We start from the raw sequence: 27,499 nt of genomic DNA, 5'->3' as shown, positions 1-27,499 counted from the left end.
TTTTTATTTATATTCGTTTATTTACATGTATATTTATATATTGATATATTTATTATATTATTTATATATTTATGTATTTATATATTTATAAAAAATTCAGTGAGTGTGTGTGTGTGTGTGTGTTTGTGTGTGCGTGTGTGTGTGTGTGTGTGTGTTTGTGTGTGTATGCAATTATTTATATATTAAATTTATATATTTATTTTTATTTATATTTATTTACACGTTTATTTATTTGTGTTGATATATTACATATTATTTATTCAATTATTTATATTTAAATATTTATGTATTTGTTTTTATATTCATATATTCATAAAAATTATATATATATTTTTTTTTAATATATTTTTTTGTGTGTGCGTGTATATATATTTATTCAATTGTTTATATATATATATATACTATATAAAAAAACTATATATATATATATAGTTATTTATACATTAATATATATTTATTTTGTTATTTAAGGAGAGATTTCTAACATTCCATTAAAAATCATTCTTTACAAAGATTTAAATATTGTAAAAATTACTCAAACCAATCAATCAGTTTAATTCCAGTCCGCTGAGGAGGAAAAAATTATTTATCTACTCATAAGCATTGACGCAAAATGCATTAGAGGACAACTATTAGCCCTCCTGTATTGTTATTTTTTATTATTTCCAGCTGATTTTGAACAGAGCATGGACATTTTTGACACCCAAGTATATATTTTTATAATTCACGAAGTATACATGACAGATATTCGAGAAAGAAATGAAATTTCACAGTGGGCCTAATAATTTTCCTTTCTGATGTACTAAAAAACTACACCTTACTTTTGTTTCATAATTCATTATTATTACTGTATTAAATAATCATTGTTTACAGTCTGCAAAAGCATGGAGTTCAGCATCTCTTCATATGCAAGGAGGTAAGTGATAGCCAAACACTCCAGCAGGGGGCGATATGGACTAATAAGGACTCAAAAAGAAAGATTTTTGGTACAGTTTTAAGTTGCCATGTTATTGACTCTCATGAATAATGAATAAACCAATATCTGTGTCTCATGTCAAAACTTTACTAGATACCTACATTTTTCAGACGGCTGTATGTTTTAGGAGCCTTACATGATGCCTGATGCACTACACATTTTATCCACTTGAGGGAGCCGCATGATTCAACTTCAGTCTGGGTTGCCAGGTCCGCGGTTTTCCCGGTGAAGACTAGATGGGATACAGCTGTGGATGGTACACATCATTATGAAAATGTACAACAATGAATGCTTTTACAGTAAGTCAGGGGGATAGGCGTTAATTAAATACTATTTAATTGGTAATTTATTAACAACACTTCATATAGCTACTGTTTCTACATTACTGTGAGCATTGGGGTAGGGTTAGATGTGAAAAAAGTACAATTTAATGGGTAATTTAATAAATAATATGAATAACGCTCGTATAATTACTGCATATACAGTATTGTGAGGGTTGGGGTAGGGGTTGACCTTAATAAAATACAACTTAATGGGTAATTTAATAAATGAAAAAAGGCTGCTTGGCTGGTTTTAAAGGGGTTTTGGCCATTTCCAGGCTGGTCTTAGCTGGTTAGGCTGGAAAATGACCAGCTAAAACCAGCTTGACCAGCCTAGTAGCCAGGCTGGGAGCCCAGCCAAAACCAGCTTAAACCAGGCTGGTCAAGCCGGTTTTAGCTGGTTATTTTCCAGCCTGACCAGCTAAGACCAGGCTGGAAATGGCTAAATCCAGGCTGGTCGACCAGCTAAAACCAGCCAACCAGCCAAGGCTGGTTAAAGCTGGATTTTTCAGCAGGGATAGTTATCAATACTCGGTGTTATTACTGCTTTTACATTACTCTCGAGGGCTAGATATTCATTCACAATTTAATTGGTAATTTAATAAGTAATAGGAGTAAAGCTCGAAACAGTTTACAGTACTGTTGGGGTTGGAGTAGACGTTAAACAGATTGGTGCTTCCAGCCGCAGCTGTATCCCTAGTAGCAACAACTGCGTACTTGGTCTATTTTACCAACTGTCCGCGGGTTACAGGTTTATTATATTGCATTAAACGTATTTGTGTGGATGTGTTGAGATATTTTAATCTACTCATTTCAACCAAACTTTATATATAGCTAAAAAACTGCTAAGCGGCTGTAGCTAGCAGATTGCTCGTGCGGCTGATTTCGTTTCCATTTCCATAGTAACAGATTGACTCAGCAAATGAAGCTGCTAGTTTAAAAAGTGTATTTGACAAACGCAAGAAAGTCAGTCGAATTACAACTGAATGTTTATTTCTGACGTTTTTAAAAACATCTTTAATTTAAAATTAATTTCACAACCTTTCACTTCCGCCGGAGTTGTACTATTGGTACTTTTGGCCGCATGCCCGCATCTCTTGACATGAGAGACGCCATTACCTGTATCTTGAGGTAAGATTAGTATTTTTTTCAACGTTAACTGAATCTTTATGAACTAACTTGCAGTTATTTGCAAAGAAGAAACCCTGTATAATGCATATTGAGCAAAAAATAAATAAAAAAATGACTGAGTGAGAAAGTTTGCGTTCATATACGTTAACTAATATCTAACTGTTTCTAAATGGTCTGCGTCTAAAAGTGTGCACCCCTGGTCGGTGGATATTTAGAGTTTTGATACTATTGCTAGTACAGTCTCATTGTTTGTAGCTAAAGTCATTGCAAAGTTTACCAGTAGGCTAATAGACTAAAGTTTATAATTTACATGTGTTTTTAGGAAATTTGACTAAACATTTCAAGCAATTTTGCAGGATTAAAAATGTTAATAGTTTTTTTATTATGGTGTATTTCATATTACATACATACTGTATTAACATACAATGTATTTTTTATTTATACAATTTATTTATTTATTTGTTTATTTATTTATTTATACAATGAAGAGTATACAGTGTTATCTTACAATTGACTTTTCAAACTCATACACAACATCCAACCTAGTTCATCAATTCCCTAATAACACATGTGCTTGAACTGTGGGGGAAACCGGAGCACCCGGAGGAAACCTACGCCGACACGGGAAGAACATGCAAACTCCACACAGAAATGCCAACTGACCCAGCTGGGACTCGAACCAGCGACCTTCTTGCTGTGAGGCGACAGTGCTGACCTCTGAGCCACTGGTTCACCAACTGTAGAATTAGCTGAACAAATCAATACTATAGTTGTTGTGTTACCATAGCAACTGCAAAACAAGCCGAACAAATCCGTTACTATAGTTGTTGTGTTAAGGCTGATTTATGTCTGCGTCAAGCGCACACATATGCTACTGAGCAGCCTATGCGTGGACGCATAGCCCTCGCCATGGCCATCGGGGTTGGTGACGCACACCTTTTAAAAAACTTAACTACATGTCGAAACGCAGCAAAGCACAAGCTTAATTACCATAGTAGTTGTTACCATAGCAACTGTAAAATTAGCTGAACAATTCAATTACTATAGTTATTGTTTTACCATAGCAACTGTAAAACTAGCCAAACAAATCAATAACTATATAGTTATTGTGTTACTATAGCAACTGCAAAACTAGCAGAACAAATCAATTACTATTGTTGTAACCATAGCAACTGCAAAGCTAGCAGAACAAATCAATGACTAGTTATTACCATAGCAACTGTAAACATAGCTGAACAAATCTATTACTATAGTTGTTGAGTTACCATAGCAACTGTAGAATTAGCAGAACAAATCAATTACTATAGTGGTTGTTACCATAGCAACTGTAAAATTTGCCGAACAAATCAACAACTATAGTTATCGTGTCACCATAGCAACTGCAAAACTAGCAGAACAAATCAACACCTATATAGTTATTGTGTTACCATAGCAACTACAAAACTAGCAGAACAAATCAATAACTGTATAGTTATTGTGTCACCATAGCAACTGCAAAACTAGCAGAACAAATCAACACCTATAAAGTTATTGTGTTACCATAGCAACTGCAAAACTAGCAGAACAAATCAATACCTATATAGTTATTGTGTTACCATAGCAACTGCAAAACTAGCAGAACAAATCAATACCTATATAGTTATTGTGTCACCATTGCAACTGCAAAACTAGCAGAACAAATCAATAACTAGTTGTTGTTACCATAGCAACTGTAAACATAGCTGAACAAATCTATTACTATAGTTGTTGAGTTACCATAGCAACTGTAGAATTAGCAAAACAAATTAATTACTATAGTTGTTGAGTAACCATAGCAACTGTAGAATTAGCAAAACAAATCAATTACTATAGTTGTTGAGTAACCATAGCAACTGCAAAACTAGAAAAACAAATCAATTACTATAGTTGTTGAGTAACCATAGCAACTGCAAAACTAGAAAAACGAATCAATTACTAGTTGTTGAGTAACCATAGCAACTGCAAAACTATAAAAAAAAATCAATTACTATAGTTGTTGTGTTACCATAGCAACTGCAAAATTAGCTGAACAAATCAATAACTATAGTTGATGTGTTACCATAGCAACTGTAGAATCACCACAGCAGACTATTTCAAGTACTTTACAATGGACCTTATTCTGCGATGAGGAAGTGCGCTCTTTTTTTGAGCTTGTTTTAGAACTTGGTTTAAGAACAGAGTTAGTTGCCTATGGGAGAAATGACGAGGAATAATTAACGGTAAAACTACTTGCTGTTGTTCATGACTATACATAAAAAGTCGAGTAATATAATAAGAAAAGATCAGTTTGTAACACAACAAGCTATTTTTAACGTCTGAAAATCAATGGAGGTGGATGAGACCGGAAGTCGGGAGCCAAAAACATTCCAATGGCTGCGCTCGCTCGTACGTCATGAATAAGCTCAATATTGTTGCATGCCGGAGAATCCTAATTTGGTGCTGTTTAGAACCATTTCCCCATTTTGTCTTTCACCTATTATCCTTGTGTTTATATATAGCCTTTTGCTTCAGTTGTTGTTGGTGGTGGTGGTTTATTGTCTTTATAATACCTTGCTAAGCCGTTTTGTTGTGGCATGTTCCAGATGGACTGTTTTTCTGTCTCTGGATTAGCTTTATCTTGTTTACGGAATAAAAAGCTGCAATTAGATCCGCATCTCAGCTCTTTCCTTCGTGTGATTTTACAATTCCACCCTGTTTAGATTCACCACACAAACCCACCGTATTGCTGTCTGTGCGCTCCAATAATACCGCACCCACAGATCAAAACTGAGTCATTTCAGTTACTCATCACCAGGCCATTCAGATGGGATTCTCTTTGAAGGATGAAGCCACATATATATAGGACAGAGAATATCAAATCTTTTTTTTGTGTACACTTTGTGGAAGTCACAAATGCATAAAACAGCCAAATAACTGCTGTAGACACAGAACTGAACAGCGCAACTTTTGTGTTTGTCTAGGAGGAACTATAGTTGACAAGATGGAAGATATAAATGCATTTTGGGAATGAATAATGTCGAAAGAAACCAACTGGTTTTCTAAGAAATAAATAGCAAGATGTACAGTTGAAGACCGGTATATTTTTTCCCCAATTTCTGTTGAACCGAAAGATTTAACACATTTCTAATCATAATAGTGTTAATAACTCATCTCTAATAACTGATTTATTTTCTCTTTGTCATGATGACATTAAATAATATTAGACTAGATATTCTTCAAGACACTAGTGTTCAGCTTAAAGTGACATTTAAAGGCTTCACTAGGTTAATTAGGGTAAAGTTTGGGTAATTAGGCAAGTCATTGTATAACAGTGGATTGTTCTGGAGAAATAGTTCTTCTGGCTAATAACATTGATCTTAAAATGGGTTTAAAACAACTAAGAGCTGCTTTTATTCTAGCCGAAATAAAAACAAATCAGGCTTTCTCCAGAAAAAAAAAATAATAATTATAGGAAATATTGTGAAAAACTCCTGAATCTGTTAAACTTTATTTTTAATTTATGTAGTTTTATTTTATTTATTTTATTTTATTTTATTTAGTTTTTTGATTTATTTTATTTTAGTTTTTTTTTTTTAGTTTTTTTTTCATTTTCATTTAATTTTTCAAATTTTGTTATTTTATTTATTTATTGTTTTGTTTTTTATTTTAATTATTTTATTTTATTCATTTTTATTTTATGTTATTTTTAATTGTTTTATTTCTTTTTCTTTTCTTTTTTTCATTTTCATTTTATTTAGTTTTTTAATTTCATTTTATTAATATTTTTTTGTTTTGTTTTGCTTTTTATTTATTTTATTTTGTTTATTTTTATTTATTTCATGTTATTTTATTTATTTTAAATTTTTTCATTTTATTAAGTTTGGTTTTTTATTTAAATTTTAATTTAATTTTATTTTATTTATCATTTTATTTATTTTATTTTTTGCTTTTCTCAATTAAATTTTTATTTCATTAATTAATTAACAATTTTTTCATTTTTATTTAATTATATATATATATATATATATATATATATATATATATATATATATATATATATATATATATATATATATATATATATATATATAAATAAATAATTTTATTAATTTTTTTCTTTTTTTTTTTGAGTAATGAATTTAAACGCAAGGCCCAGTAATTAGGAGCCACATCGGTTATATCTCCAACAACAAAGGCACAGCAAAACGTTTGCTACGGTGATTTTTAGAGTCCCTCAACACTTCTTCATTCCTTTTTAAAAGACATTTGAGATTTGCAATAAAGAACATGCTACTGTGCCACTAAAAAGGAAATACGGTTTGCACTATTTGCAATGCTAATGAGCATTCCCAAACCAACTCGATGGGAAAGAAGAAGAAGAAACATGAGTGTTTCAATGTTATTCAGCTCGCAGCGAAAGAAGATCAAAGCATTCATTCTGCCCACACCTCTCTCTCTCTCTCTCACTCTCTCTCTCTCTCTCTCTCTCTCTCTCTCACTCTCTCTCTCTCTCTCTCTCTCTCTCTCTCTCTCTCTCTCTCTCTCTCTCTCTCTCTCTCTCTCTCTCTCTCTCTCTCTCTCTCTTTTCGCTGTGCCCCAGTTTTCCGCTGTGGAATTCCCACTTTCCGAAACAGCACACACGTGTCTTGCGCATCTGTTTCTGGGAGACTCTGTTTGGAGAGTCTAGTTCAGGCAGAGGATGAACATCTAAACCAATTACTTTAAAATAAATGGAGCATGATTGTGATTCTGCCAGGACTCAGTCAGGCATACAGCACCATGGCACATTCAAATGATGATATGTTCGCGTGTTGCACAGCAGTGCTGCTAATAACCCTGTTGCTGGAGTCTTGGCATCTGTACTAACGAGCTGATAACCTCAATCAGATGTGTTGCATTAGGGAGACGTGGGTCATTCTTCAACTATACAGGCACTTTTAGCCTTGAGAAGTGGAGTGAAAAAAACGTGTTCAAAATGAACGTAACACATCCTCATAAGTTTAAACAAGTTGTCTAGTTTTAGGATCTGTAAGAGGACAAACTTAGATAAGAAGAGAAACAAATGTCAACTCCAGCACATCTCAATAAACAACTTCAAAATGAAATAAATGATGGCAGTCAAACATTGTCCAAGATCATTTTTTTGTATCTAGTTTAACCAATCTTTCCACAATATATATATAACAATTATACATTTATCAATTAAATAATTTAGTTGTATGCTGAATCGTACACCTGTCACGGGGAGAGCATGCAAACTCCACACAGAAACGCCAGCTGGTCCGGCCGGGACTCGAACCAGCGACCTTCTTGCTGTGAGGCGACAACCCTAACCACTGTGTATATTACTGCTGTTTATTGTTTGATGGGACAGATTGTTTGGAACGGGCTGTATGGACTGCAGTCCTGCAGCATTATGATACTCTGTCACGTGATTTAGCGTTTTGCATATTCAGATGCGCTGAACGTGAAGGTTGAGGAATGTAGGTCAGAGTGGCACCGCATTATACACGCAGATTACACAACACACAGACCGTATTATGTGTGCTGCTTTTTTTAATATCATATTTGTCCTTTTAATACTTTTCAAAATCAGAACAAATGATAAATTCCTAAATCCATGAATTCCATTAATAAAGAGTCGCTTTTGCCATCATCACACAATATTTCTTTCATCATCATCAATACTTTAGTATTATTATTATTTGTATTAATTTTATTATTATTATTATTATTAATATTTATTATTACTATTATTATCATTTTTATATTATTATTATAGTTATTATTATTGATATTTTTTATTATTATTATCATTATTATTAATATTTATTATTATCATTATTATTATAGGTATTATTATTATTAATATTATGAATTTTCTAATTATTATCATTATTATTCATATTTATTATTATTATCATCATCATCAATACTTTAGTATTATTATTATTTGTATTAATTTTTTTATTATTATTATTAATATTTATTATTACTATTATTATCATTTTTATATTATTATTATAGTTATTATTGATATTTATTTTTATTATTATCATTATTATTAATATTTATTATTATCATTATTATTATAGGTATTATTATTATTAATATTATGAATTTTCTAATTATTATCATTATTATTCATATTTATTATTATTATCATCATCATTATTATTATTATTAATATAGTTATTATTTTTTATTATTATTATCATCATTATTATTATTATTATTTTTATTATTATCATCATCATCATTATTATCGTTTATTATTATTATTATTATTATTGTTGTTATTCTTATCATCATCATTGTTATTAATATTATCATAATTATTATCGTTATTAGTAATGTCATTGTCATTATTATTATTATTAGCATCATTATCATTAATATCATCATTATTATTAGTATTATTATTATCACCATCATCATTATTATTGTTATTGTTTATTATCGTTATTAGTGTTGTCATTGTCTTAATATTATTATCGTTATCATCATCATCATTATTATTATTATCATTGTATGCCATTATTCATTCATTCATTTTCTTGTCGGCTTAGTCCCTTTATTAATCTGGGGTCGCCACAGCTGAATGAACCGCCAACTTATCCAGCATATGTTTTTGCAGCGGATGCCCTTCCAGCTGCAACCCATCACTGGGAAACATCCATACACACTCATTCACACTCATACACTACCCAATTCACCTATACCACACAGGTTCCCAGTGATGGGTTGCAGCTGGAAGGGCATCCACTGCGTAAAACATATGCTGGAATAGTTGGCGGTTCATTCCACTGTGGCGATCCCTGATTAATAAAGGTACTACTAAGCCAAAGGAAAATGAAAGAATGAATGTTATAAACAGGTAACCGTCGACTCACATAGTAGAAAAAACAAATACTATGGAAGTCAATGGTTACCAGTTTCCTCCCTCGCTTTCATTCACACTTTTTAAGTGGGCTATATTAGTGGACTGATGTGGAAATTAGTGAATGAGGGAGGTTATTTACATTATGACAGATTTAAATATTACAGTTTAGATTAATTAATGCAGTAATACTTGATAAATAATTGAATTCATCACGAGTTCTACATTAATAATATTAATAATAATAAAAATGCATTTTTCCCAGTACTAGGTTGCAGCTGGAAGGCCATCTACTGTGTAAAACATATGCTGGAATAGTTGGCGGTTCATTTCACTGTGGCGACCCCTGATTAATAAAGGTACTACTAAGCCAAAGGAAAATGAAAGAATGAATGTTATAAACCGGTAACCATTGACTCACATAGTAGAAAAAACAAATACAATGGAAGTCAATGGTTACCAGTTTCCTCCCTTGCTTTCATTCACACTTTTTAAGTGGGCTATATTAGTGGACTGATGTGGGATTAGTGAACGAGGGAGGTTATTTACATTATGACAGATTTAAATATTACAGTTTAGATTAATTACTGCAGTAATACTTGATAAATAATTGAATTCATCATGAGTTATACAATAAAAAAAAATAATAATAATGCATTTTTCCCAGTACTGGGTTGCAGCTGGAAGGCCATCCGCTGCGTAAAACATATGCTGGAATAGTTGGTGGTTCGTTCCACTGTGGCGACCCCTGATTAATAAAGGTACCACTAAGTCGGATTAAATGAATGAATGAATGAATGTTATAAACCGGTAACCATCGACTATGAACAAATCCTATGGAAGTCAATGGTTACCGGTTACCAGTTTCCTCATTCGCTTTCATTCACTTCTTTTAAGTGGACTACGTTAGTGGACTGATGTAGAGCTTAGTGAACGAGGGTGGTTAATTACATTATGCGGTTATATATGGTGGTTAATTCCACTGTGGCGATCCCTGATAAATAACGGACTAAGCTGAAGGAAAATGGATGAATAATGCATTTTGTTTGTAATGCACTTTTATTAGCCCCCAAAGCACTACAATATAAGATATTAAACACATAAAATAATAATAAAAAGTACAAAATACAAAAACAGTACAAAAATAAACCATCAATTAAACACAAGCTGAAATGAATCTGTCATTTTAAAATGATTTCACTCATTATTAACTCATAAGTATCTGTGAATTAGCATTGATCACTGCATATTAGTGCACCAGTATTGTATAGTATTAGCAGAAAGGCGTGCATTTAGTTCTCGCTTTTCAATTTCACATCTGAACCTACATAAAATCAGAAATAAAACGGCTTTTATGATGATTGATCTCAAATCACCTGATTTTCTGAGAGCGGAGGCCATTGAAGTAGATGCAAATCCACTCAAATGCTAGACGCATTCAAATACAGCCTCAAGAGCAGCTTTGATTATATGACGGCTTTGATTTTCTGCAATGTCAAGTAAACAATCAACTAAAACAAATGTAACTCTGCACCCACGTACTGCATGCAATCAACATCTGTAAGCCGACATCTACAATCAAACATCTCTGACTGCAAGCCTGCCTAATTATTAAAACACAACATGCAATTCACAGACGCACATGCCTGTTCCCTGCTGTTAAAAACCCAAGATTCAGACACATTCATCATGATCTGATGGAGAAAGAAGTCAACTGTGGCATGGCTCAGATTTCCCTGATGAAAATTTTATAGGAAAACCTTATTTTTTATCTGTTTGGTGGGTTAGTCATTCATTTATTTTAGATATTAAGAGGATACTGACCTCTTAATTTACTCCCGAAACTTCGCCATCGCCATCACATCACTAAGGTACTCCAAGTTTTGAGACAACCAGGGCTTAATTAGTGCTGGAACACTCCGGATCCTGATCTGGCAGCTCATTTTAGCAATCCCCCTCCTCAACCACTCATCTCCCACGTCCGCTGTTCACTTCCACTTTATTCCACGACTCCCCAACCCTCTACACTTTCCCCTGCGCCATCCAACACCCCCCCCAAACCCCTCCCGCACTTCACTTTTACATTTATACATCCTCAGGTAATACGCCGGATCTGTTAGCCCGATCTGTTCCGGGACCTCACAATTCACAAATGAAGCACTGGAGACAACACCAGCTTTTCCTAAAGCTTGATTAATGTGAGTTCCAGAAAACCTCTTTACAGTTTTTGGGCTATATGATCTCTGCCGGGCGAGGCAGTGGCACAGTAGGTAGTGCTGTCGCCTCACAGCAAGAAGGTCGCTGGTTCGAACCTCGGCTCAGTTAGCGTTTCTGTGTGGAGTTTGCATGTTCTCCCTGGCTTCGCGCGGGTTTCCTTCGGGTGCTCCGGTTTCCCCCACAGTCCAAAGACATGCGGTACTGGTGAATTGGGTTGGCTAAATTGTCCGTAGTGTATACTCCAGCATCTCCTTGATTCCCTAAGTGTGCCGTGTGTCTGCAACAAACTTCCATGCTACCAACGAACTTCCTTGTTTACAACAATGACTGTAAAAAATATGGACGACGCGACAGCCCCTTTTCCCATTGAACGCTTTGAGGGCAAAACGCCTGCTTGACGGGCACAAACTGTCGCAAAAGACTGCTGAAATTGGAGCCTTGACATGCGCAGAAGGACTGTCTGATGGAGCCAGAGGAGGAGCCGCGAAAATGAGCGGAGTCGAGCTTCCAACCAAATGCTTTATGTAAAATCAACCATGCCCCCCGAACTGCTCAGCGTGCGTTTGCTGTCATATCAACACAAATGGATGTAATAACGTTAACAAATATGAGGGTTTTATATATTCAATCGCGCCAGCTCCGGGCGCATAACCTACTCGCGGCATTGCGGGCTGATTCCGGCTCGCATGCGGCAGCGCCGGCTCACTTGGCCGCCGCATCTGGCTCGATTGACTCGGGCTGGAATTGGGTAGTGAGTCCAGGCATCCGGAGTAGGTCCAGCAGAGGTAGTCAGTCTGAGCTCTGAGGGGTAAGTCGCCGGCAGGCGAGAATCTAGCTGGAACTGGCTCGAGTGTATTTTGCTATCTGGGTGGCTAGGCGTACGTGAATCAGCAAACTAATAAAGCCCGAAAAAAGCCCTGACCTTAGCGAATAAACAGTGTTCCACCAGGATCATGTATGTCAGAAACTGTAGTTTACTGCTGAACTCATTTTGTCATGGTAAAATAACACAGAAATCCAATAATAACACTTCAGTCTCCTGCCGAAGCTCAGACGCGCTGCTTTGAGAAACTGTCAATCACAGCTGTCAATCACGATGACACGCCCAGCATTAAATTACTACTAAAAACAAACTGTTTACAAAAATGAAGATCTGCACCTATTTCAGCACAATAACCAGTGCCTTAATCCACCAGAACCTTCTTTCGGGACAGTTTATTGCAAGTGTAATTAATTTTTTTATTTGGGCTCAAGTCTCCTTCATTAACACGGAGGAGGCGGGCTTTATGACTTGTACTGCAGCCAGCCCCCAGGGGGCGATCTAACGGCCGAGACCTTCACTCAAACGCAGGCTTGCGGCACACTTGGTTTACAACGAACTCTCTCTGAACTAAATCCAAACTTCCTTTATTGACTTTGGGAATAAACACCTGTTTATATATATCCCTCCTGTGTCCAGTCCTCAGTGTGTCGTGACAATTGGTGGGTTAGCCGTCAACTTATTTTAGAAACTGCAAATGTCAAACATCTGTCTAAACCCCCAGACCTGCATGTTAGAGTATATTAATGTGGTGCAACACTAAATCAGCTTCAGTCTGTGTAACTTGTGCTGGAAGAAACCGCACGAGTCAAACAGCAGGGGCACAGCAGTGTTCGTATAGTGTCAGATGAGTTAAAGAGCATTTCAGCATTAACTGGCGCTTTAATCTGCCATTAAAACTGGCAGGAAAGAAGCTTACTAGTGTTTCTGTGACAAATCCGCTCCTGAAAGCCTCGGCATTGCTCTTATCTGACCTCTCACAGGATTAACACTCCTGCCATTCACAGCCAGCAGGAGGGAGAGAACTGAGACTTATGGAAAGGTGTGAAGAATAAGACAGAATTTATTGTTCATGCAATTCACATTTGAAATGTTTTGTTTGTGCTTAAAACATGTAAGTTACTTATAAGTATTTAGTGCATTGTCGTAGCATCAATGTGCTTTTAATATGTTGATTTTTTTAAACAATCAAACAACTGACAGACCAAATGTTTGGACGTCTATTAGATGTCTTTGAAGCACAAAACTGCTTGGTGGGTTAGCCATTAAATTATTCGAATATTGCAGAGACAAACGTCTTTTTTTTTTTTTTTTACTAATGTTTGACGTCTTTTAGATGTTCACTTACAGACCAAACTTAGCCTTGTTTTCAGTCTGTTTGCTCGTCTAATAGAGTTTTTTTTAACACATAACTACTTGGTGATTTAGCCATCATTTTATTTTAGATATTGCAAAGATAAGCATCCTTTTTTTGACTAATGTTAGACGTCTATTAGATGTTCACTGACAGACTAAATTTAGCTTTGTTTTTAGTCTATGCTTGGACATCTATTAGATGTCTTTTAAACACAAAACGTCTTGGTTAGTTAGCCATTAACTTATTTTAGATACTGCAAAAGACAAACATCTTTTTATTTATTTTTTTTTATTTTTTTACCAATGTTAGATGTCTTTTAGATGTTCACTGACAGACCAAATTTAGCTCTGTTTTCAGTATGTTTGCTCGTCTATTATATGTCTTTTAAACACAAAACTGCTTGATGAGTTAGCCATTATTTTATTTTAGATATTGCAAAGACAAGCATCTTTTTTTGACTATTGTTAGACGTCTATTAGATGTTCACTGACAGACCAAATTTAATCATGTTTTAGTCTATGTTTGGACGTCTATTAGATGTCTTTTAAACACAAAACGTCTTGGTTAGTTAGCCATTAACTTATTTTAGATACTGCAAAAGACAAACATCTTTTTATTTATTTTTTTTTTATTTTTTTACCAATGTTAGATGTCTTTTAGATGTTCACTGACAGACCAAATTTAGCTCTGTTTTCAGTATGTTTGCTCGTCTATTATATGTCTTTTAAACACAAAACTGCTTGATGAGTTAGCCATTATTTTATTTTAGATATTGCAAAGACAAGCATCTTTTTTTGACTATTGTTAGACGTCTATTAGATGTTCACTGACAGACCAAATTTAATCATGTTTTAGTCTATGTTTGGACGTCTATTAGATGTCTTTTAAACACAAAACTTTTTGGTTGGTTAGCCATTAACTTATTTCAGATATTGCAAAAGACAAACATCTTTTTTTGACCAATGTTAGATGTCCATTAGATGTTCTCTGACAGACCAAATTTTGCCTTGTTTTCATTATGTTTGCTCGTCTATTGGATGTCTTTTAAACACAAAACTGCATGGTGAGTTAGCCATCATTTTATTTTAGATATTACAAAGACAAGCATCTTTTTTTGACTATTGTTAGACGTCTATTAGATGTTCACTGACAGATCAAATTTAGCCTTGTTTTTAGTCCATGTTTGGACGTCTATTAGATGTAATTTAAACACAAACTGCTTGGTGGGTTAGCCATTAACTTATGTTAGATAATGCAAAAGACAAACATCTTTTTTTGACCAATGTTAGACGTCTGTTAGATGTTTACTGACAAACCAAATTTAACCTTGTTTTTTGTCTAAGTTTGAATGTCTATTAGATGTCTTTTAAACACAAAACTTCTTGGTTGGTTAGCCATTAACTTATTTTAGATACTGCAAAAGACAAACAATTTTTTTTTACCGATGTTAGACATCTATTAGATGTTTACTGACAAACCAAATTTACCTCTGTTTTCAGTATGTTTGCTCGTCTATAAGATGTCTTCTAAACACAAAACAGCTTGGTGAGTTAGCCATCTTTTTATTTTAGATATTGCAAAGACAAGCATCTTTTTTGACTATTGTTAAACGTCTATTAGATCTTAACTGACAGACCAAATTTAGCTTTGTTTTTAGTCCATGTTTGGACGTCTATTAAATGTCTTTTAAACACAAAACTCCTCAATGGGCTAACCAATAATTTATTTTAGATATTGCAAAAGACAAACATCTTTTATGACTATTGTCAGACGTCTATTAGATGTTCACTGACAGACCAAATTTGACTTTGTTTTTAGTCTATGTTTGGACATCTATTAGATATCTTTTCAACACAAAAATGCTTGGTGGGCAAGCCATCAATTGTTATTACACATTGCAAAAACAAACATCTTATTTTAACTATTTTTAGACATCTATTAGATGTTCACTGACAGCCCAAATTTAGTCTTGCTTTTAGTCTATGTTTGGATGTCTATTAGATGTATTTTAAACACAAAACTCTGCAATGGGCTAAACATCAATTTATTTTAGATATTCCAAAGACAAACATTCTTTTTTGACCTTTTTATTCCTGCCAAACTAAGATAAATAAGACTAATAAGATGAATAACAGATTCTTAAAGAATAAAATAAAATAATAGGAAATACTGTGGAAAAATTTCCGTGCTCTGTTAAACATTTCACAGAATAGTTTTGTCTTCAGCTGTATGATAACAGCATTATAATCTGACATCACTAGCCTTTAAGTCTAACCAGCACATTAGCATTATGTTAGCATGTTGTCTTGTCATGAATTGTGTTTACTATTTTGTTCCGCGTACAAGACCACTGAACAACCACAGAATCCCTGATCAAACGAGGTGAGTTTTGGCATCTTCTCTTGTTATTGTCACTTCAAATACCAGCTACATGCTCAGTGTTTCAGAGCCCCTGCAGCAAGGTGACACTGAGGTAAAACACTATTCCTGACTCCAAACAGGGTTCAGAGTGAGTTACGAATCCTGCAAAATAATAGGAATGACAGTCTGTTTATTCCTGAGCCAGGAGATAGCATTTAACATAAAGAATAATGTAAAGCCCGACAACTGTAAAGCTCCATACAACTGAAGTCAAAATTATTCGCCCTCCTGTAAATTCCTTTGTCAAATATTTCCCAGGCGATGAGGAACAGATTCAGGAAATTTTTCACAGTATTCCCTATAATATTTGTCCTTCTGGAGAAAGTCTTATTTGTTTAATTTCGGCTAGAATAAAAGCAGTTCTTAATTTTTTAAAACCCATTTTAAGGTCAATATTATTAGCCCCTTTAAGCAATATTAGTTTTGGATTGTCTCCAGAACAAAATACTGTTTCGGCTGTCACGGTCATCAGCAAACCAGCCTGTGTAGATCACTGCTAAACACACAGTATTGCATAGAACTACAAATCCACCATTAAATGAACTACAAGATCCAGTCATGCACCACTCACACACCTGGCCAAGATCCAGTTCTTAATTTGCGAATTGCGAGGTCCCGGAACAGATCGGGATAACGGATCCAGCATATTACCCGAGGATAGGTATCACGCAAAAAAAGTAGTGGATGGCGGAGGGGTGTCCTGGAAAAAACGTAGAGGGGAGGAGGGGGATCGGTAAAATGAGGTCAGATTTTAGAGGTGTCGGATTCGACATGTTCCAACACAAAGTCCTACTTAGATCCCAATGATTGCAGACAGACACAGCCGGAGGATTGTCAAAGACTGATTACTAGGACTATATACACAACACACATGCACAATTCATTGCTGAGTCTTGTTGATCTGTCTAGTGAACTTTACGACGGGGTTTCCTTGCCTTCTCCTGCCGTGTACTGATCTTTGCTTTGTTTTGTTTATGTTGCCTGCTGCCTACCTGTATTGACCTATCACCTGTTATTCGACCCAACTCTGCATTCCCTGTGCACATCTGTTTGCCCGTGTTGACCGCCCTCTCTGCATAATAAACCTACGTTTGGATCTGCACTTCTGTTGTCAGCCCGCTTCACACTTCACATTACAATGACTTGCCTTATTACCCTAACTTTACCCTAATTTACCTAGTTAAGCCTTTAAATGTGACTCAATACAAATTTTTCAGTAGGTCTAATAAATTTGTCTTCAACTGTACAATGCACCAAAGTTATCCAGAAGACTATGTGCATCTCCAGTCTCTGGAAATAATCAATTTGTCTGTATGTGATTCCAAATCGTCAAGTGGTTACAGTTAAAAGAAAAGGAGATAATTATCAAACCAATCAGTCTGCTTGTTCTTAAATGTCAAATGTTATTTATAGTGATGTGTTGCCATTGCTCACTGTGGAAAATGCTGCTGCATGCCACTAAAAAATACACACTTGGCTGAAGAAGCTGTTCTGTGAGCTATTTCATGACTGATAATGCTGACAAAATGAACAAGGCCATAACTAATAATGTTCATATTTGTCGCACGGCTCATTGCTTACGGTGTAGAAAAATGGATGAATTGTCCCCCCCCATCCAACAAAGCTACAACAAGGCTTCATGACAAGAACAGCTTGGCTTTATGACATGACACACATCTCCGCTTGATGTAATTGCATCATGTATATGTAATGTAATATGTATTTATATAGCGCATTTAGGTCTCTCCACATCATCACCAGTGTGCAGCTCCACATGGATGACTCGACGGCAGCCACAGGACAACGGCGCCAGTGTGCTTACCACACACCAGCTATTGGTTGAGTGGAGAGACAGTGATACAGCCAATTCGGCTGATGGGGATGATTGGGAGGCCATGATCGTAAGGGTTGATGGATGGAATTTGTCCAGGACCCTGGGGTTATACCCCCACCTCTTTACCAAAAGTGCCATGGGGATTTTTAATGACCACAGAAAGTCAGGATCTCGGTTTAAAGACGGCACCCCACTGACAGTGTAGTGTCCCCGTCACTATACTGGGGCATTACGACTCACATAGACCACAGGTTGAGCGCCCCCTGCTGGCCTCACTAACACCACTTCCAACAGCAGCCTAGCTTTCCCATGTGGTCTCCCATCCAGGTACTGACCAGGCTCGGCCCTGCTTAGCTTCAGTGAGTGACCGGTTTCGGGCTGCAACATGCTTGAGTGGATCCAGAGACCCTTATTTCCATAGATGCTGAAATAAAAGTCAGAGCCCATGTTTCACTATCAGTGGGAAAGCCATAAAAACACAAGTATTTATTTATAAAAGCATAAGCACAGTTGTTGTAATTATGTTTTGTAAAATTAATTCTATCAGAATTAAAATCCCCTATTCAATTGTCTTCTTTAAAACCAACCCAGGCTCGTTAGAAACACATGCCATTGACAAACGTAAAAATACATTGCTCGGGGTACATTTAGTTGCACTTTTCAGATGACAAATCCACTAGAGTGCGATGTCTACATTTTTGGACATCCAAAACAGGTTACTTCAGGTGTGTTTTGTTGTATGTTTCAGATACACGTCCTTCTTGTAGACGTCCAGAGGAAGACGGAGCTTGTCGTACAGATCAGCTGGCGAAACATTGAGCTAAATTTTTTGCTAAACCCAACCAATAGTGTTTTCGTAAAATACGTTTCCTCATGGGATCAGGCTGGTTATTTGGAAATCAATAGCATTTCCACAAGTTAATAAAAATAGCTAGTTGAAAACGTCTGGAATTACATTATCAGCTGTTAGGGGAGATCTCGCTGATGTTTTTAATTTATTCTGATCAAATGCTTGATACAAAGATACTTTCCGTAATTATAAATCAGCAGTGCTGGTTCTATTTAACCAAAGATGAAAAAGTCCCCTAAGTCTGAGTTTGTGTTTCCTAAAAATCTCCCTCAAAAAATCCCCGACAGCCTCAAAGCATTATAAAAATCTGAGTGTGCCTCACACAGGTGAGTGGGCTTGACAAACCACCTGTAGAAAACACATGCTTTTATCATTTTTGTCATGAACTACACCTCTACCATCACATGAACTAGACCTACCATAGCCCATCTGCCTCAAGGTTGGACGTGTTGTGTGTTCAGAGATGCTCTTCTGCAGAGCTCGGTTGTAACGAGTGCTTATTTGAGTTACTGTTGCCTTTCTATCAGCTGGAACCAGTCTGGCCATTCTCCTCTGACCTCTGGGATCAACAAGGCATTTGCGCCCACAGAACTGCCGCTCACTGGATATTTCCTCTTTGTCGGAGCATTCTCTGTAAACCTTAGAGATGGTTGTGCGTGAAAATCCCAGTAGATCAGCAGTTTCTGAAATACTCAGAGCAGCCCGTCTGGCAGCAACAACCATGCCACATTCAAAGTCACTTAAATCCCCTTTCTTTCCCATTCTAATGCTCAGGTTGAACTGCAGCAGATCGTCTTGATCATGTCTACATGCCTAAATGCATTGAGCTGCTGCCATGTGATTGGTTGATTAGAAGTTTGCATTAACAAGCAGTTGGACAGGTGTACCTAATAAAGTGGCCGGTAAGTGTATAATTAGCACCATGTCTGTTGCATATGTTTTAGAAAGCAGACGCCCTTCCAGCTGCAACCCAGTACTGGGAAACACCCATACACACTCTACATACATTCAAATGCCAACTGGCCTAGCCAGGACTCGAAGCAGCGACCTACTTGCTGTGAGGCGACAGTTCTAACCACTGACCCTAGTAGTCCTAAAATATTATTAATCTTACCTTACAGACACTATACTAGATGGAAACAAGAATCTGAGCTGAACAGATAATAGTATAATGACACAATTGTCTTCTGTGGCTGCGTTCGGAGTTGCTGCATTAATTATTAACACTGAATTGAATTAACACTGAGCTGAACTAGGCCGAATAATTAGACTATTGTCTTGCTCTCTTGTTAATGTTGCTGCTAATGTTGTGCGATGTGCGGAGCTGCTCCACTGATCTGATCCCAAAGCACCCAAATCCCACCAAGCCGTTTTTTATTTATGGATGTATTTGGGGAAAAGAGGGTGCTCTTATGAACCAGACGAACAACACACACTCCTCTTCAGCCAGCAGCACTAATTCACTATAACCTATAAGGTCGTGGGTCTAAAAATAACCTGTCCACAGAGGCGACCGCCGCAGGGAAAGGCTTGTGTTTCACCCATAAAGAATGACCTCAACTGTAAACAAACCGTAAAAATGCTACCATCAAGATTTCTTTAATGGCGCAGGGGGTAGCACGATCGCCTTACAGCAAGGAGGTCCAAACACATGCGCTGTAGGTGAATTCGATAAACTAAATTGGCTGTAGTTTATGAGAATGTATGGGTGTTTCCCAGTGTTAGGTTGTGGCTGTAAGGCGTTGCGTAAAACGTATGGTGGATTAGTTGGCGGTTCATTCCATTGTGGGGACCCCTGATTAACAATGGACTAAGCCGAAAAGAAAACGAATGAATGAATAAATAATGGCATACAATAATAATAATAATAATGATGATAACAATAATAATAAGACAATGACAATACTAATAACGATAATAAACAATAACAATAATGATGATGGTGATAATAATAATACTAATAATAATGATGATATTAATGATAATGATGCTAATAATAATAATGACAATGACATTACTAATAATGATGATAATATTAATAATTTGGGTTTTTGTAAAACCCTACTCTATGAATTGACACAATAGAGCAGCGGCAATCACAGCAAGGCAAAATCAAGGGTCAGTTCCTTTTACCAATGGAAATTTCACACTGCAGATGAATATGAATAGACTCTGATTATCCACATGAGCGACTCAACAGCCAAAGAGAGGAAATTGCTCATTTATTTGTCATAAGATGCAATTATTAGGCAAGTTGCCTGAAACCGTCACAATGAACTTTTAGCCACACAAATGTGGAAGCTTTTAAATAAAAACATGTATTAACCAGTTAAACTCTGCTGTTATTTTGGGATGATCCGCCTGGATTTTGCCTGACCAAATTTAAAAGCTTCCCAAATCTACATGCAGAGGTGTAAATGCAAAAAATGTGGTATCATTTTAAAGAAAACCCTTTAAAGAAAACACTATTGAAAGTGTGTAAAATATCTGTATATGTTGTCTGTGTTATAATAAACACCTAATAAAAGAGGCGCTTTTTGTATTTTTTTTTTATAAACTCAAATGTGAAAGTGTATATTTTAGATTGTGTGTGGTCTAGCGTGCTGTAATTAATGTTGGTGGTTCCTGCACATGTCTGTAATCAAAGGAAACAAGAAAAATGTCTCCACCATAATCTATGCAGAAGTTATTGTATTCCAACTGATGAGAGGTGCTGTACAAGCCACAGGGATCATCATTGTTTTCATATTTCACGATTCTTTTGTTTGATCAAACATAATTCACTGTGTTTGGAGCACGTCAGACATATAAAAGGATTACTTATGCACATCACCTCAAAAACAGAGGAGAATGGCCCTGAAGCGCACAGCATAAGGTGAGAGATGACAGCTGTCTGTGCTATCTGGGGCTGCTTATTGATCATAAATGTATTGTTTTCACTTCTGCGCCATGGAAACACCGAGATTCATTCGACAACAGTTTGATATGTGAATATAATTCAGTCAAAAGAATGCTAGAACCGTATGAGCACCGGCAAGAGCTTTCATTTGAGCTATAACTTGTACATGTGTCATATGAAAAATATGAAAATGAACTAATGTTCAATACCCAGCCATCCCCATAATAATACCTTAATAATTAAAACTCATTCATTCTTTTTCCTTCGGATTAGTCCCTTTATTCATCAGGGGTTGCCACAGCAGAATGAACCACCAACTTATCCAGCAAATGTTTTACACAGCGGATACCCTTCCTGCTGCAACCTAGAACTGGGAAACACTCTCACATTCACACACACGCTCGTACACTGGCCAATTTATTTAATCAATTCCCCTAAAGCGCATGTGTTTAGACTTTGAGGGAAACCGGAGCAACCAGAAGAAACCCACACAAACACAGGGAGAACATGCAAACTCCACACAAAAATGGCAACTGATTCAGGCTCAAACAAGTGACCTTCTTGCTGTGAGGCCACACTGTGCTAACCACTGAGCCACTGTGCCGCCCACATTATAAGTAATTAATTAATTTTTAAATTAAGTCATTTTTTTTAGATATTTATGTTTCAAAATGTCACTATATGACAGTATTACAAATCAGACAAATCTTAGATTAGGCTCTTCCACTGTAAATGACACGTTCAAATGACGTCCAGCAGGATTAAAATGTAGGACAAAAACAAACACAGACGGCGCTGACATCACTGCAGACACAACAGAAACAACTGGGAACGAAAGCATCTGTTAAATATCAGGATTAGTGTTTATATCAGCAGTCATGCCACTGCACACTGAGGCTGCTTCGATTTTAAAAACAAAATAGCGCTCAAAGATTACGGTACAAATTTTTACAGCAATGTTTGTAAATTGACAAACTAAATACATGGACATGATCGTAGATGACAGTTGTGAACTGCCAACAACAGTCAGTCAGAATAAAGGATGCCTCTCTAACCTGAAAAAATACTACTGTAATTTACAGTAAATAAATTTGTTTTAATAAATTGTTTTGGATTCATCGTAAAAATACAGCAACCGTAGAATTATTGAACTGGTAAACTAATAAATACTGTAGAATACTTTACTTTTATGCTGCAGTAAACTGTGGTGTATAGTTGCAGAAACTATTAGCGGTTGCTAGAAGGGATACAGCTGCAGCCAAAAGTTTATTTATTGAATTAGGCCTACATATTAATTTTATTAATGTGTACCCGTAAACTCAGCCCTCCTAGTATTTTATTATATTATTCATATTATTTAGTAAATTGCCCATTAAATTGTATCCCTTCTAGACTACCTCAGTGGAGTTGACATTAATAAAATGAAATTTAATGGGTAATGGGTCAATGGCTTTGAAGTAGTCGTTAATAAAACACAAGTAATTAATTTAATTAATAAATAATCCTCGACTTCCGACCGCAGGTGCATCCCTTCTAGAGTTACCTCATGGGTGTAGAAGTTAATAAAATGCAATTTAATAGCAATTTAATTATTACTATGAATAAAACTCGGTATAATTACTATTTTTACATTACTGTAAAGGTAAGATTTAAGAGTGGTCGTTAATAAAACACCGTTAATTAAATTAATCTTTAACTTCCGACCGCAGATGTATCCCTTCTAGACGTTTACCTCAGCTGGAGTCGACGTTAACAAAATGCGATAATGGGTAATTTAATTAATAATATTAATAACACTCAGTGAATGACTGTTTTAACATTACTGTTAAGGTTGAGGTCAGGGTAGTCGATAATAAAACACAATTAATGGCTAATTTAATAACAGAAATAATTCCAGCTAACCTCCGACTCCAGCTGTATTCCTGCTAGACTTTACCTCAGTTTATAAAATGCAGTTTAATGGGTAATTTACTGAATAACATGAATCATACTCGGTATGATTACTGTTTTTATATTTCTGTGGGGATTATGTCTGGGGGTAGTCGTTAATAAAAACACAAGTAATGGTTGATTTACTGAATATTGGAAATGCGTTAACTTCTGACCGCAGCTGTATCCGTTCTAGCAACAACCGTCAACCGGTGATTTTGTTTGTATTTCGATATGTATCGCGTTTCCATAGCAACACATTCAAGCAAAATAAAAAATAACACTACAGCATCAACTACAGATATTTTTATTAATGTTGGACTCCAGCCAATTTTTAAACACCAATCTAAAACATTATTCGTACGTTTTTTGCCCTGTACATCACCTGAGTGTTTTGAACATAGACCGTCAAAAGCACTACAGATTTGGGCATCTGTTAGTTTATATATATGTAACGGGTGGGCTTCTGATTCCCCCATTTTCCACTTAATCCTCTCCCATCCCCCTTCAACTCATCTCCGCATTATCCTCCGTGCATTTGAATGATTTTGTCACGGGGGTCTTTCTGCTTTTTTTTCTCCCCCTCCCCATCGCCTCATTTCTCTCCCCTCCGCCGATTATTCTGCTGTTTTCATTTCTCTCCAGCGTCGAGAAGCGGAAACTGAGCAACTTCACATGCTGCCTCTTGATATTTGACTTTCGCATGTAGCCTATATGTACATGCAGGAATGGATTTAACTCATAATCCGAGCACTGGAGCTGCTGGACATTGATAATGGTTGGAAATAAATGGATGTATATCGGAAGTGACCGCGACGAGGTGAGTAGCAATGCGTTACAGGTGCGCAGTGTGTTTATAAGACACTATAGATATTTATAAGATATTATAAGACATTATAAGATATTATAGACGTGATATTTTATTTCCGAACTCTTTATTTTGGTGTTTTTTTATGAGTTCTGCAAATATATAGATGTGAAAAGAATAATATGGTTAAATTAAAATGCATTTTTATGAAAGCATGATGACAGCAAAATATAATAAATGATGTAGCGTATCGGTTGCTAATTAGCTGATTGTTTTTTAATTGATCTGTAATTGATTGAATTGTAACGTGGGAAGTGAATCACTGTACTTAAAAATGTGTTAGATTGTGTATGGTTAGAAGCTGGGTTATTTCAACCCAAACTATGGACAAACCCAATTTTTGGTCTTGTAAATGTAATAAATAATTAACCCAGCGGTTGGTTTTGTTCATGTTTTACTAAACAAGAATGCATAATAATAATTAAAAATTAAGTTTTGATATATTTACAGTAGTACATTTACAAAATATCTTAACAGAACATGATCTTCACTTCAATTTCAGTCATTTTTGGCATACAATTATAGATTTTGTGTTAGTTTTGTAGTTCAGGGTCACATTTCTCATAGGATTTTCATATAATTTTTCCAACAACATTGGTTTATATTCATTTGTTTTTGTCTATTGAGTCTTCTATTATGTAAGCGTCAGTCGAACAAATGCACTTTTCAGGGATGTTTAGATTTACTCATCAGTTTGCATATCTGATATGATTTCACATCGCATGATCCAAACCCCCAGCACCAAATCCCAGAGTCTGTCTGTTTGTAAAATACGCTTTTGGTATTGTTGTGATTTCAGCTATCCTTATTTTTCGGCTATTAAAACTAAACCCGGACATAAAAACACTTTTAGCATAATTTAGCGCATGGAGTTTTCAGAATTTGTTAATCTTACAGTCTTTTAAAATGCTGCTTATTTTTTACCCAACAATGGGTCAAACCAAAAGCTGTTGATGTTGTTATTTATTTATTCAATTAAATTTGAATTAGAATTATGTGTTTTTGTCTTGATTCTAGTCTAAATATCTAAAACTTCTAGACAAGAAAAAAAATATTGTCTTGTTTTTAGAAATAATGCATCAAAATTTAAACAATATCTTGTACTTGTCTAGAAAATGCTTCTTTGTTTAAGATTTTTTTTAGATATTTCAACTAGAAACAAGACTAAAACGTTTAAGTAGGAACATTTTTGCAATGTAGGTTGTTTGTGTCCATATTTTGGGGTAAAATAACCCAATATTGTTTATAATGTATGAATTAGTTATGCAAAAATAGCAGAATGGGAATGTGTTTGCCGAGTGTCTACATTCAAAGTAAAAATGCTGGGTTATTTCAACTCAAATTTGGGGTAAAATATGGATGAATCCAACTTTTTGATTTATTTTGGTCATTCATTCATTCATTTTCCTTTGGCTTAGTCCCTTATTTATCTGGGATCGCCACAGCAGAATGAACCAACAACTATTCCAGCACATGTTTTACACAGCGGATGCCCTTTAAGCCACAATCCAGTACTGGGAAATCTTTTGGTTATTTGTTTTTATTAAATTCATAGACCAAATTTAACCCAACCTTTTGGGTTTGTCCACATTTTACCCAAGTTTGGCTTGAAATATCCCTCATTTAAAAAAAAAAAAAAGTTTGAATGCATTTATATCCATGAATATGGTTTGATCTGGAAACTTTGATGCTGTGATATTAGTTCTGATTGTCATATCATTCAGATTCAAGACAGTCACATTATAAATAAATAAGCACAGAAATCAGTATGATCAGCCTCCCAACAAAACCTAAAAATTAGCATGTAAAAAAGACATATAGGTTCTTCATTCGTTTATCCTTCGGCTTAGTCCCTTTATTCATCAGGGGTTTTATCCAGCATATGTTTTACACAGCGGATGCCCTTACAGCTGCAACCAAGTACTTGGAAACACACATTCAAACACACACATACACTACGAACAGTTTAGTTCATCAATTCCCCTACAGCGCATGTGTTTAGACTGTGGGGGAATCCGGAGCACCCAGAGGAAACCCACGCAACACAGGGAGAACATGCAAACTCCACACAGAAACGCCAACTGACCCAGCCAGGACTCGAATCAGCGACCTTTATGCTGTGAGGGCACAGTGCTAACCACTGAGCCATCGTGCCGCCCCTAGTTTTGATTTAAATATTATAAATAATTCAGATTCAAGACAGTCAAGTTATAAATCTGTAAACCTAAATCTTTATATAAATAAGCATAAACACATTGCATGTAAAAATGATAAATTGAAGATTTGCTGTTCAAACTGTCTAGCTTGTGGTTCACTCCTGAAATATGAAGAGTTTAGATGCAAAAACCTCTAAGTGGCACCTGAAATTTCCTCTAAAGTGTGCATTTTTCTCAGGCTTCTGTGTCTTGGTTCAGTAATTTCACTTTTGTAGGAAAGAATAGGTCACCTTCATCGATTTTAACATGAAAGAACTGAACATAAACATGAGAGGCGGAGAAAAATGCTCGTTGTAGAAGAAAATTCTAGATGGCACTTAGAGGTTTTGCATCTGAACTCTTAATATTTTCTTGCAGATCTACCTTATATACTACATGCAATGCTCAGACAGTGGGGTTTGGATCCTGCGATGTGAAATCTTATCAGACTGACATGAAAACTGATGAGTGAATGTGAACATGCCTGAAAAGCGCATTTGTTTGACTGATGCTTACATAATAGAAGACTCAGTAGGCAAGACAAATGAATAGTAGATATGAACAGAGATTGAGTAAATGTGACCCTGGATCACAAAACCAGCATATATGTTGGAGGATGATATATATTTTTTGGCATTTAGGCAAAAAAGTACATGGCAAGGGTCAAAATTATAGATGTTTTTTTCATATTATAGTCAAATGTTAAGTATTATATATGCAGGCATATAGTCAAAGTCAAAACGATTCACCTGCCTGTAAATTTTCTTTTTCAAATATTTTCCAAATGATGTTTGACAGATTCAGT

General features: G+C 35.6%; 1 protein-coding gene across 45 annotated transcripts in view; it reads left to right on the top strand.

Annotated features, from left to right (window-relative positions):
• The first annotated feature begins 1,960 nt into the window (after window positions 1–1,960).
• dab1b (DAB adaptor protein 1b) overlaps window positions 1,961–27,499 on the top strand; it is a 73,445-nt gene continuing 47,906 nt past the window's right edge. For 16 of the 45 annotated variants that reach the window (XR_015477933.1, XR_015477931.1, XR_015477925.1 and 13 more), the window contains exon 1: window positions 24,256–24,451. The gene's annotated coding sequence lies outside the window, so the exon portion shown is untranslated. Of the gene's footprint in view, window positions 2,428–22,483; window positions 22,641–23,335; window positions 23,666–23,813; window positions 24,452–27,499 lie in introns of those variants that run through there. The other 29 variants (NM_001135042.3, NM_001442232.1, NM_001442230.1 and 26 more) reach the window with 15 other exon arrangements.

This window comes from Danio rerio, chromosome 2 (assembly GCF_052040795.2).
Source record: "Danio rerio strain M-AB ecotype USA chromosome 2, GRCz13ab, whole genome shotgun sequence".
Lineage (NCBI taxonomy): Eukaryota > Metazoa > Chordata > Actinopteri > Cypriniformes > Danionidae > Danio > Danio rerio.
Note: the sequence above shows the minus strand (reverse complement) of the source record. Positions and strands in the feature narration are given on the sequence as shown.